The sequence below is a fragment of the Prunus mume genome, linkage group LG5, assembly GCF_029339155.1.
Source record: "Prunus mume cultivar Tortuosa linkage group LG5, ASM2933915v1, whole genome shotgun sequence".
Taxonomy (NCBI): domain Eukaryota; kingdom Viridiplantae; phylum Streptophyta; class Magnoliopsida; order Rosales; family Rosaceae; genus Prunus; species Prunus mume.
The window spans coordinates 9960368-9972270 of record NC_142702.1 but is presented as its reverse complement, the minus strand read 5'-3'; positions in this window follow the sequence as shown (position 1 = coordinate 9972270).

The following is an 11903-nucleotide window of genomic DNA, read 5'->3' as shown; positions in this document are numbered from 1 at the left end:
CTCATTAGATGGATTCTCTTGTTGCAAGAGTTTGACTTGGAGATAAAAGATACGAAAGGAAGTGCGAATGTCGTGGCTGATCACTTGAGTAGATTGTTGTATGTATCTAACGAAGAGGAGGATTCATTGCCATTGCTTGAAAGCTTCCCCGATGAGCAACTCTTCTCTATTTGTGCTTTGAATTCTCTCAATCCATTGCCTTGGTTTGCTGATATTGTTAACTATTTGTGCACTAATGAACTCCCTATAGGGTTATCTACGTTCCAACGTGACAAGCTTAGGAAGCAAGCACTACTACAAAAAGTGAAAAAGACGACCAGAAAAACACGACGGTCTAAGTGAAAACCGTCGTTGTTTTTTAAAAGACGACGGTTTTATAAAACCGCCGTGTAATAACACATTAGACAACTAAAAATGGAGTTTCAAATGGCTGTTCATAACACACGACGTACTTAATTTAAAAACCGACGTCTTATTGAAATAGGATTTTCAAGAGGTAAAATCGTAGCCAACAAATAACGGCGGAAGTTATGAACCGACCGACGTAGAAAGTAAAGACGACGGTTTCAAAAAGCCGTCGTTTTTACCCGAAATTAACACGACCAAGTTTTCGTATAAGGCGCCGTATAATTACAAATAAATCCACGGCGGTAAAATACAAAATACCGCCGTATTAAATTAATGTACAACTACGGCAAAGGTAAATATAACGACGTCTTTCTCGTATTTCTACGACGACATCTTTAAATCTTACCAAGTTGGGGTTTTCATATAACGACGTATTATAGAATTTAACGTCGTATTTGTCCACTTTATACGTCATACATTATATTTAAACCGTCGTCTGAATAAGAATTTTTTTTAACAATTTATTTCTTGGATTTTGTTATCCTACGTCGGTAGATCTACTTAACGACAAGAATTGAAATAACCACGACGGTTTATATAGAAAACCGCCGACATAATCAGATTATTCTGAGATCACAAGGGTTAGGAAATCTTACAAGATGGAACTCTATTGCTCATCATAATCTTACCAGAAGACAATATTTTAGAGGTTAATGATGTATGTGTATTTGTGTCTTTGAGATACACAAACGCACATACACATTAACATCCAAAAAATTGCATCTGAAATTTGACAACGGCCTCAGATTTGCAATCGAGAGACAATTTGGAAGTGAATGATGCGTGTGCGTTTGTGTATCTACACAAAGCGCACACACACATTCACATCCAAACAATTGCCTCCTAAAACTTCACGACGGCAGCCACAGATTTGCAATCAGAGAGACAATTTTTTGGAAGTGAATGATGCGTGTGCGTTTGTGTATCTACACAAACGCACACACACATTCACATCCAAACAATTGCCTCCTAAAACTTCACGACGGCAGCCACAGATTTGCAATCAGAGAGACAATTTATTGAAAATTGGTGATTTGCAATCAGATTTGCAATCAGCCACAGATAACCAACATTCAAACAATTGCCTCCCAAGAGATGAGGTGAGACAGAGAAAGGGGCAAGAAGAAGTTGAAACCCTAATCGAATACTAAAACTGAAAGAACCCGTGGAAAAAAACCCTATTTATAATTAAAAAACCAAATCCACGTCGGTTATATTACACATAACGACGTTTAACAAAAATAATCCTCGCGGTAATAAATACATTACGCTGCGTTTTCTTCTTACTTAAGACGACAAGAAACAACGACGGTATAACAAAAACAGTCGTTGTTTTATATTTTTATTTGATTTAAATCAGTCACCTAGAAAAGAAACTTTATAAATTCTAGAACATTAATTTCCTCGGGAAAAAACTATATGTATAAGGCAACTGTTTTTGAAAAATAAACTATAAGAAAAAGGGGAAAAAATTATATTTATAATAAAAATAAAATCCACGTCGGTTATATTACACATAACGACGTGTAAAACGAATCCACGTCGTGAAAAAATAATACGTCGTTTTAGTTTAGTGTTATCCACGCCGGTATATTACAATAAAACGACGTATATTATAAAAATAAACGTCGTAAATTTAAAACAACCGTCATGTTAAATATTTCTACCATGACGCGAGATATTGAGTTATCGACTTTTATTTAGGAGTTTACTACGGCGGTACCTACAACACTACTGTCGTATTTATGTACCACGTCATAAGTTCAAATTAACGTCGTAGTTTGTCTATTAATACGTCGTCGTTATATGTAAACCGCCGTCTTATTACTATGAAACGGTTTGTATACATATACAACTTTTCGTCTACCGACTTACACATGCACTGTTTCCAAACCCGAGAAAAATTTCAATCTCCCAGAGAAAACTTTTCGTCTTTTTCCTTGTCGAGCACTGTCAGAGTATCTCATCGTCTTCCTCTTGTCTTCGTCGTCACCTCTGAACTTAAACACCAAAATCCGAGAGAAAGCTTTCATTGCACGCAAAAGGTAAGCTTTCATTTCTCACTATTTTTGTTGCTATTTTGCATGCTCATACTGTTTTTGTTTTGAAAATCTTTTTACCTTTTTTCGGCGAAAATCATTTTTATTCTTTCAAGTTTGATAAAATACACAGAAAGAGAGGGAAAGTTTCAACTTTGAACACAACTAATTCAACTAAATAAGACGAAGGTAGCTTTGTATTTACGTGGTTAAATATGTAGACTACGACGGTTCGTCATCGTCCTAGCGTCGTCTTAAAATTGATCTAAGTTGTTTTTAAAATGACGGTCAAATTTTTATTTGCTTGTTTAGTTGCAGGTTTGATTTCTACTGAACCATGGTTTTCGTTTTTCCTAATTTGATAAAATACAGAGAGAAAGAAAGTAGGGTTTGGTATCTTATATAGACGACGGTATCTTATTATTGACGCGTCGTGTGAATGTTCATACCACGACGTTGTTTTAAGATACCGTCGTCTATAAAAAGATGCCAAAGCTTTTTTCTTTGTATTTTATCAAATTAGGAAAAACAAAAACCATGTTTCAGAGAAATTAAACCTGCAATCAAACATTCACAGAGAAAGAAAAATGTTTTTGGTTTCTTATAAATACGACGGTAGCTTATTATTCACGTCGTGTGAATATCCATAACACGACGTTATATTAATATTTACGTCGTGTTAATATGAATATCACGACGTCGTGTAAATATCGCCGTAATAAGTTCTTATTACGTCTTATTTAATATTGTTTCGTCGTTGTTTAAACATTTATATTGTTTCTTCTTTAAACATTTATTACGTCTGATGTTATGTTATTACGCCGTGTAAAATCTTATCATACGTCGTAGTTTATAAATAACCGTCGTTTGTGTTCTAATTTTTTCCCGAAATATTTTCACTTGCAGTGTTTGTTTATTCTGTAACCATGGTTTCTCAAGACCAAAGTAAGTACTCTGCTCCAAAAAAATGGAGGTAAGGAGCTTGGAATGGTAACTCCTCAAGACAAGCCCTTGAAGAAGATGAAGTTTGTTTCATCTGCTGAGACAGAACCAAGCAGCCCGACAACAATTTCTGAGGATTCAAAGTCAGGTCGAGGTATGAGCACAATGCCTCGTGTTGTGAAGAGAAAATTGCAGAAAATCAAGCCAGTTGTTGAGTACAATAAAAGGGGGAAAGGATGTGGCCCTGCACATACTGAGATGCAGTCCTACATTGGTGTGTTGGCACGCTCCAGAGTCCCACTTGTGGACAAGAAATGGGCTGAAATCCCCAATGATATAAAGGAGCAGATTTGGGAAGCCGTTGACATGGCTTTTGTGGTAGGTCAAGGGGGCAAGACCTCGGTGTTATCTTCTGCTGCCAAGAAATGGAAGGATTTCAAGTCTACACTGACGAGGCATTATATCCTTCCATACATCAAGGAGAGGGAGAAATTAAGCCAACCCCCTGAAGTATATAAATTCATAGAGAAAGCAGAATGGGATGCCTTTGTAGCTTCAAGGTTATCCAAAGAATTTGAGTCATGCATTCTCAACATTCACAAATTAGGGAGAAACTTGAGTACAATCATCGATTGTCTCGAAAAGGATATGTTGGTTTGGAGGATCAATTGGAGGAAACCATGCCTGGGGTAGAAATTGATCGATCTACCTTATGGAAGAAAGCTAGACAGGACAAACATGGTAACATCCCGGATCCAAAGGTGGCAGAGAAAGCAAAATTAATTGTAAGCCTACACACTCTGTTTTAAAATTTTATTAAAATGTGTATAATTCTTATTACGTCTTATGTTATATTTTTCCGTCGTGTCAATGATTTTACTACGTCGAAATATTTTAAAAAACGTCGTGAAAGATCTAAAACTGGAATCACAACTCGTTTTCTGTAATTATAGCTAAGACGTCGGTGGTTAATTTTTTTCGTCGTGTTAATGTTATTACTACGTCGAAATGTTTTCAAAAAGCGTCGTGAAAGATCTAAATCGAATCACAACTCATTTTCGTAATTACAGCAAAAGACGTAGGTGGTTTATTTATTGCGTCGTTTTAAACAACTAACCACGCCGGTTTTAATTAACGTCGTTATAAATATATTATAACGCCGATTTCTATATTGGTGCGTCATGTGAAATTATATACTGCGTCGTTTGTTTATAAATAACCGTCGTGTGTTTTCTTGTCTGAGTTTTTTGTATGTCTTTGTTTTAGGATGAATTGCAAAAACAAGTGGCTGAAGGCAGTCTGAGTATAACTGGCAGTAATGATGTCTTAACCTTGGCTTTGGGTCCCGAGCATCCAGGGAGAGTAAGAGGGTAGGTGCTGGGATTTCCCCTAGGCAATTCTTCAATTTACCTAGACCACAGAGGGTAAAGTTTGCTGATCAATTGAAGGAAAGTGTAAGAATTGTCCTTCAAGAGGAGACTAAGAAGATGGAAGCTAGAACCAAACAATTAGTAGAGGCTGAGAGGGAACATTTACTAAGTCAGCTTTCCCACCTCATCCCCAATTTTGATCCAAGCATGCTTAAACCGAAAACTAGCCCCTCTCAAAACCAAGGTCTACAGCAAAGTCCCAAAAATCCAATGTCTGATAAAGCAAGCTGTTCTGGGGCTGAAGGGAGATCCCAACATTTAGAGGATGATCTGCCAAAAATGGGGAACAGCAGGAAGAAAGCGGTAACATAAGCGAACTTTGAATTCTCTGTTTTTTTAACATTAGACGTCATTATTATGAATAAACCCGTCGTTTTAAAAACATACCACGACGATTTTATAAATAACCCGTCGTGTTTATTTAAATATCACGTCGTATTTAGTTTACTTGTTTTACACGCCACTAGACGTCGTACTTTGTGGTTTTTAGACGACGGTTTTAGTCCTTAACGACGTAATATACAATTACCACGACGTTTATTATTTACCATCGTTTAATAATTTTAAGACGTCCATAATTCTTACATACCGTCTTAGGTTATGCCTTACCACGACGTTTTGGTTTAATTTTTTTACTCTCTGTACAATCTGTCTTATATATATATTTCTTTATTATTTAAAACAGAAATCTGGGGCTTTAGATAATCAAGATGAAGAGAAGAAAGAAGAAAATAAAGATGAACAGAAGATGGGAGAAAACAAAGATGAAGGGAAGAAGGAAGAAAAAAGAGAGAAAAAAGATGAAGGCCAAAAGGAAGGACACAAATGATGAAGAGAAGAAAGAAGAAAAACAAGAAGAAGAAAAGCATGACGAGGAGGTATATTCTCATAACTTTGCCTTTTTAATTTGTTTTTCACATTTCAGACGTCGATATTTTTCTTTAAACCATCGTTTGTTTTCACATTAGACGTCGGAATTTATTTTCTACGACGTAATAAATTATCTAAAACGACGGTATTTAATTATCGTCGTTTAAATTATAATCAGACGACGTTTTTTAATTTAAACCGTCGTTTTTAATGAATTACCACGTCATTTTATTTTGCTTTATTTCTTTAAACAGGGTAATGAAGTAGTTGATTATTCGAATGTGGAGGTGCCATCTTCCTTACAGTCCCTTTGTCGTTATGTGGAAACGACACTAAAGCCTCAGGAGAAGATCATGACCTTCAACATTGAGAAGGAGGTGTTTGGTGCAGATCGAAGTACCTTCGTCTTGCATGAAGATATTACACAGTTTGCAGGCATGGAAGAAATTGGGGCTACTGTGGTTGCAGTATATATGAGGTTTGTCCTAATCAAATATCAAACATTATATCATAAGACGTCGGTTGTTTAATTATTGCGTCGTTTTAAACCACTAACCACGTCGTTCTTTTTTTACCGTCGTGATAAATTAGTTATCACGTCTATTTCTATTTCGTCGTGTGAAATTATATAATACGCCGCTTGTGTATAAATAACCGTCGTTTGTTTTATATATTTAGGTGCTTATATGATGTTTTGAGAGAAGCAAATATGTGCAGCATGGTTGGCTTTATCGACCTGCTCAAGTTAGTGGGTCACTAATCGATGATCACGAATTGTAGCCGATCGACTTCAAAAACAGATGGTGACAGATTTTCATGATGCCTTACAATCCAGGGTTAGTCTCCTTAAAAGGATTTTGTTTGTATGATTTTCACTAATTGACTACTTATAAAACTGCTTAACTAATTGTGTCGTTTGAAACATCTAACCACGTCGGTTATTTATTTATTGAGTCGCTTGAAACAACTAACCACGTCGGTAGTTAATTATCGTCGTGATAAATTTATAATGACGTCGATGATTAAGTTATTACGTCGTGTGAAACTATATAATACGCCGGTTTTTATAAATAAACGCGTCGTTTTCCCTCGTGCTGACTTTTTATATTAACCGCCGCTTTTATTTTATTTTTGTGCAGCCGTCATTGGGTCTTGCTGATTGTGAGGGCAAAGAGGGAAACCGTCTATTTTCTGGATCCTCTGCCTGGAAATCGTGTGGTTGATGAGGAGGGCAAAAACATCGTGAACAGTGCTTTTAAAATTTATAATTCCCACATAGGCGACCAGGCCGTAAAGCACCAATCTGGAAAACTTTGCAGGCACACCAAAGCAACCCAAAGCAGTGTCGAATGCGGGTATTATGTGATGCGCTTCATGAGGGACATCATCATGGATCCTTCCTTGGAGTTTGAGAAGAAGGTAAGAATAAAATTTTCAGAAACATTTTTTGTGGTTTTTTGTATTATCAACGACGGTCATTTAAAATTACCGTCGTTGAATCGATATACTACGTCGGTTATGAAAAAAGCGTCGTCTGTGTCAATTTCTTTTTATTTTGTAAAGCTTAATAATCATTGTTTATGGATTGCAGTTTGCCAAGGGAAAAGATCAAGCACCATACCCCCAAGCAGCCATTGATGAAGTCAGGAAAGAATGGGCAGAGTTTGTTTGCCTTCATATGGATTAGAGGATTTTTGGAACACTTGATATTTTTATATGTACTAATTTTGTCTATAATATATAATGTACAAATTTTGTCTATAATATACATCATTTTTTTCCCTGAAAATTTGTTGAGGTTTTCATAATATAAAAGAAAAAACAAATTGCGTAACCGACGTGTAATAACTTTCCAACGACATAATTACGTAAAAAACCGACGTAAAATGATATTTAGACGTGATGGGACGTACATAAGACGTCGTTTTGATGACAATTTCGCCATGGTTTCGCTTTTAAACGACGTCCTTTTGAACAAGTAAGTCGTTTATTAGGGTTTAGGTTAATACCTTATAACGACGGTGATTAGGTCGTTGAATATGTATTTTACGTCTGATGGTGAAACATCCGCTATGGTTTCTCTTTTAAACGACGTCCTTTTTACATGTGAGTCGTTTATTATTATTTACAACGTCGTGGTTTGTTGTTGATATAAGAATATTTTATTATTTTTAATTCAAAATTTTAAAAATAAATTTAAAATAAATTCAAAATTCAACTTCAACTCCTATGAAGTCATTGATATATTTTCTTCCCCTAAAACCCAAAAAATGCAGTTTGTGTAATAAAATATTAAAATGTCCAACCTAAATAAAATTGTTTTGATGAGTCATAGCATCACTTACATAGTTTGATGGTTTAGGGTTTAGGGTTTGGGGATTAGGGTTGTTATTTATTAGGGTTTATGGTTAAAGTATAATTTTTGGGGTTTAGGGTTTATGTTTGTTATTTATTAGGATGTAAAACCATAAACAATTTTATAAAATTAAATTTTACAAATATATAATTTAGGGTTTTAAAGTTTAGGGTATTACTTTTAACGACGGTGATTGAGTCGTGGAATATTGAGTTTACGTCGTATGGTGAAAAATCCGACGTCGTTTCTCTTTTAAACGACGTTTTGTTTACACGTGAGTCGTTTATTATTGTTTACAACGTCGGTAGTTAATTAACCCCGCCGTGGTTTGTTGTTGACATAAGAATATTTTATTATTTTTAATTCAAAATTTTAAAAATAAATTTAAAATAAATTCAAAATTCAACTTCAACTCCTATGAAGTCATTGATATATTTTCTTTCCCTAAAACCCAAAAAATGCAGTTTGTGTAATAAAAGATTAAAATGACCAACCTAAATAAAATTGTTTTGATGAGTCATAGCATCACTTACATAGTTTGATGGTTTAGGGTTTAGGGTTTGGGGATTAGGGTTGTTATTTATTAGGGTTTATGGTTAAAGTATAATTTTTGGGGTTTAGGGTTTATGTTTGTTATTTATTAGGATGTAAAACCATAAACAATTTTATAAAATTAAATTTTACAAATATATAATTTAGGGTTTTAAAGTTTAGGGCATTACTTTTAATGACGGTGATTGAGTCGTGGAATATTGAGTTTACGTCGTATGGTGAAAAATCCGACGTGGTTTCTCTTTTAAACGACGTTTTGTTTACACGTGAGTCGTTTATTATTGTTTACAACGTCGGTAGTTAATTAACCCCGCCGTGGTTTTTCATAGTTTTAACGCCTTTTTTGATTTTGCGTGGTACATAGTTTTACCACGACGTCCTTAATGTAATAAGCGTCATGTTTAATGTTAAATTTTAACGACGCGTGTTTTTTCGGTCGATGTTTTAAAAAGCGCGCTTTCTTAAAATATTCGCGGGACCTAAAATTTTCAGATTTGGCTCTTATTTTTATACTTCTAACCCTGAACCCTAAAATTTTCAAATTTCGCGCAACATAACATTTCGCTCTCTCACTTCATCTCTAATTCAAAGTTGGGCCAGGCTGTGTCAAATCCAATTTGGTCATAATCTGTGAGCTCTGCCAACCTGTAAGTACAAACCCTCTCTTCCCCTTGTAAATTCATTGAATGATATATTACGTTGTTTTGTTAAAGGGTTTTAGGTATATGTTTTGCGATATGTTAATAATGTTGTTGGAGGTATGGGTTCATGGATTTTCTGTTTAATGTTTTCTTGATCACTCTCTGTTATGTTGAATTGGGAATGGATTTCATTTTGTCGGATCTTTTAATCACTCTCTGTTATGTTGAATTGGGAATGGATTTATTGTTTTCATGCTTAGTATATGTTGGTTTCACGTATATGTTGGTTTCTTGCTTGGTTTCATGTCTATGTTGTGTTCTTAATAGGGTTTTGGGATCTTGAAAATAAACTGGATATCGACGCGTTTTCAGCATACGACGACGGTTTTTACTTTAAACCGTCGTTTTTATTACTTATACACGACGGTGTTATGTAACTACGGTCGTGGTTATAATTAGACGACGTAAAATTCGTCGTCTATATATGTCAAATACGTCTGTTTTTGTTTAAAAATCGTCGTCTATGTTGTATATTACTTGCTATTAGACTTTATATAATCTGCTATAGTGATGGTCATTGCTTTCCTTTTCACTTTATTATATATAATAGGGTATAGTGTCGGAGATGGATAAGTCATGGATGCACTCGGATAGAAGATCGAAGGCATATGAGTTAGGGGTGGAAGCATTTTTGAACTTTTCTGTAGAAAATCTTCTAACTACCACACATATCCGTTGTCCATGTGTTAAATGTGTTAATTTGAAATTGTTTGGGGTTGGAATTATAAGGGATCACTTATACTTTAATGGAGTTGACCAAAGCTATAAGAATTGGACATTTCACGGAGAACCTTGGGAAGCAAACTACTAATGCTAGTAGAAATGTTGAAGAAGATGATGACCATAGTAGGTACAGTTTTGTGTCCAAGAAATAGAGATGGATGATAATGATTTTGGTGATTTTGGATCTGATCCTTATGAGTTTGCCAATGTGATTGGGGATGGAGATCAACCATTGTACCCTGGTTGTAGAAAGTACACGAAGTTATCGGCATTAGTGAAGTTGTATAATTTGAAGGCAAAATATGGGATGAGTGATGTACATTTCTGAATTATTGATACTTCAAGGCGATTTGCTTCCGAAGGAAATACAATACCGGCCTCTATGTATGAGGCAAAAAAGACTTTGTGTGCATTGGGGCTGAGTTATGAGAAAATGCACGCATGCCCCAATGATTGCATCTTGTATAGGAAGGAGTATGAAGATTTAACTCATTGTCCTAATTGTGGTATCTCAAGGTGGAAGGAAGGCAAAGATTCAATCTTGAAAGAGGGTGTGCCAGCGAAGGTGGTGTGGTATTTTCCTCCAATTCCAAGGTTTAAAAGGATGTTTCGATCACATGAGACCGCTAAGAGTTTGACTTGGCATGCTGCTAGAAAATCAATTGACGGTTATATGTCTCATCCAGCGGATTCCCGTCTTGGAAACTTCTTGATGATAAATGGCGAGTTTGGTAATGAGCCGAGAAACTTGAGATTAGCTCTGTCATCCGAGGGATTCAATCCCCACGTTCTCTAAGTAGCAGATATAGTTGCTGGCCGCTTATCTTAGTTACATATAATCTCCCTCCATGGCTGTGCATGAAACGAAAGTTCATGATGTTGACCTTATTGATTTCCGGTCCTAAACAACCCGAAAATGATATAGACGTCTACTTGGAGCCTTTGATTGATGATTTAAAATCTTTGTGGGATGGTATTGGAGGAGTGTATGATGCACATAATGGAGAATACTTTACACTCAGAGCTGCATTAATGTGGACAATTAATGATTTCCCGCCTACGAAACTTATCTGGTTGTGTTGTTAAAGGATATAAAGCTTGTCCAATATGCGGCGATGATACACCTAGTCACAGGTTGAAAAATGGCCACAAAATTTGTTACATTGGGCATAGAAAATGGTTACCGATCAATCATCCATATAGGAGGCAACGTGCAGCTTTTAATGGGAAACCTGAATATGGCACGCCTCTGAGCCATTAACCGGAGAAGAAGTGCTGCATATGGTTGAAGATGGTGACAGAGTTTGTTGGAAGGAGAAATCAATATTCTTTGATCTCGAGTATTGGAAATACCTTCCTGTGAGGCATGTCCTAGATGTTATGCACATTGAGAAGAATGTTTGCGATAGTATCATTGGTACATTGCTGGAGATCCCTGGAAAAAATAAAGATGGGATTGCTGCTCGATTAGATTTATTGAACATGGGGTCAAAACTGATTTGCAACCCGAGTATAGAGAAAGACGTACTCGTTTGCCTCCCGGGCCTTGGAATTTGTCAAGAGCAGAGAAGAGAGAGGTTTGCAATTCTTTCTATGGTATGAAGGTCCCTGAAGGTTATTCTTCAAATATAAAAAATCTTGTATCTTTACAAGATTCAAGACTTCTTGGCCTTAAATCACATGATTGTCATACCTTAATGCAACAATTGCTCCCTGTGGCAATTCGTTCTGTTTTGGAGAAGCCTGCAAGGTATGCAATAACTCGTTTGTGCTTCTTCTTCAATGCTATATGTGCAAAGACTGTTGATGTTTCCAAGCTAGATAAGTTGGAAGAAGATGTAGTAGTTACTTTGTGTTTGCTTGAGAAGTACTTTCCCCCTTC